Below are 2481 nucleotides of genomic sequence, written 5' to 3'. Positions count from 1 at the left end.
TTACATTTTTTAAGGCCCTGGAGCACCAGGACAATGACACGTGACACTGATGTGGCACTGATGACAGATGGCACTGATTCGTGGCACTGATGGCACATGGCACTGATGACAGATGGCAATAGGAGCATAAATTACACCTCTAACTTGTTGACTACCTATTAAACTTTTGAAGGCCCTGGAGCACCAGGATAATGACACGTGACACTGATGTGGCACTGATGACAGATGGCACTGATACGTGGCACTGATGAAATGTGACACTGATGACAGATGACACGTGACATTGACAGGTGGCACTGATGACAGATGGCACTGATATGTGGCACTGATGACACATGGCACTGATAACAGATGGAACGTGACACTTACAGGTGGCACTGGGGACAGGTGGTACTGGAGACAGGTGGCACTGGGGACAAATGGCACTGACAGGTGGCACTGGGGGCAGATGGCACTGATTATTGGCACTGGGGACAGTTGGCACTGATAGATGGCACTATGGACAGATGGCACTGACAAGTGGCACTGGGGACAGATGGCACTGATAGGTGGCACTGGAAACAGATGGCATTGATAGGTACTGTGGGCACTGTGTTGTGTTAGTGTGGTATGTCATTTATGTTTTTTTTAAAGAGGCGCACAGGGAGGAAGTAAACAGGAGGACGTCCAGGGACGCCCTCACACAATTGAGCGCCACGCTTTAGCCATCTTTCAGCTATAGAGCGGACGCCTAGTGGTTAATAATATCTGAGTTGAGGGTGGGGGAGGGTCAGGGTCAGGGTGGGGGGTAGGAAATATGGAAAAATGTTAAGTAAAACCATAGATGTTAGTAAATACGTGTTTTGTATTATTGTATAATGGCATTTTTTATAATATAAAATAAAGAATAAAAAAAATAATGTTCCCCTATACTGCACTACCGCTAAATCTGTCATCTCATTATTACTGAATTTGTTTTAATATATTTTTTGTTTCTCCACATGACCTAATGACATGTTATGTTATCATTATCATTTACCTTCTTTAAGCCCTTGTACACGGAAGGACATTCCGGCGGAAAATGTCAGATCAGACTGTGTTGTCGGATAATCCGGCCGTGTGTGGGCTCCATCCGACCAACAAAGTTTGAGAGCTTGATATCAAATTTTCCGACAACATGATCCGAACAGACTTTGTCCGATCGTTTGTAGAGAATTCCAATCGGACAAAGTGCAACGCATGCGCAGATCATAGTACGAGAGCAAAGCTATTGGCTACTAGGCTGAATGTGGCCAGCCACTTGAGGACGTGTCTTTTCCACCTCCAAAGGAATAGCAGCTGACCACCCCAGGGTGCAAGGCTTCTGAGACAGGGGCAAGGCATTATTTGGTCTACCTAGCCAAAAGGGCTGGTGGACCCCTCTCCTCATGATCAGCAGAAGCCGACCAGTGAGTACTAGGTGAAGTGCTCTTCCCAAGAAGAAACCTAATGCCCTTACATTCTCCCCCTAGACTTCAGGATAGACCTGAGAAACCACACCCTCCATCTTAGTGAGAAAAGTAACAGACAAAAGTGCAAAGTGACAAAACTTGAGGAGAAAAATAAGTAAATAATGCCAGTGCAGGTGCACTGGCTAAGCCCTGAGGCCTGGTAACAAAAATTGCCCCAGACTTAGCCAAAAGCCCAAAGAGGCACAGTGGAGAAAAAGCATCAGTGCCATGGCCATGGGCTCATTCACACTGTGGATTTTCCTTGCCTAAGTCATACTAAGAGCCCCCTGGGGCGATCAACTACCGGGGGCACATTACTGCTGATTCTCTGCCTTCCCAGTCCATGGCAAGACAGGGTGGACCCATAAAAATTAGGAGACACTGAACCCCCCAGTCTTCCCAGAAGAATTACTCCCATGTCCCACTTCCTGTGGGTGCCCCAGTTTCTGTTCCAGCCAGTACTAGCCTTCATAACCCCCATCATACCAGCAGGGACACTATACAGACAGCCATTCCTGCCAAAAGGCTTGGATAGTGGTGCAGCACCTCTGCTGGACAATGATAAGAACAAATTCTACACTTGATCTTAGCCAAAGGGCTGAGAAGCGATCTTTAAGGTAGAGGTGTCTAACAAAGTGGACTATTGATGCCCATTGTTACTCCCAGATATTTTAGACCCATGATGGTATCAATGTTTCTTACCTAGTGATTGTTGGGGTATCACATCCAGTGACCATGCTGACATTGCAGTATTTCCAGAGATAACTTTCTGGGTTCATTCATGGCTCCTCTTTGATGTTATCTATCATTTGTCCTTCTTCTGGTATGTAGGGATGAGCCCGATGTTTGAGTCGAACTTACGTTGGACTCGTACATCGGCTGTTCGTCGAACATCGAGCAATATGCGATGTTTGCGGCAAATTAAAAGCTGCTGGAACACCATTAAAGTCTATGGACACTAGCATTAAAAATGAAGTGATAATTTTAAAGGTTTATATGCAAGTTATTGTCA

The 2481-nt window shown here is 45.8% G+C and overlaps 1 pseudogene; it reads right to left on the bottom strand.

The window, feature by feature from the left end:
* Positions 1-1990: 1990 nt before the first annotated feature.
* Positions 1991-2079, bottom strand: LOC143934680 (U2 spliceosomal RNA; annotated as a pseudogene).
* Positions 2080-2481: the final 402 nt, after the last annotated feature.

The sequence above is a fragment of the Lithobates pipiens genome, unplaced genomic scaffold (assembly GCF_037356315.1).
Source record: "Lithobates pipiens isolate NorthernLeopardFrog02 unplaced genomic scaffold, aLitPip1_a1.2 Scaffold_27, whole genome shotgun sequence".
NCBI classification, from domain to species: domain Eukaryota; kingdom Metazoa; phylum Chordata; class Amphibia; order Anura; family Ranidae; genus Lithobates; species Lithobates pipiens.
The sequence above is the reverse complement of the archived record's forward strand: the minus strand, read 5'-3'. Positions and strand labels throughout refer to the sequence as shown.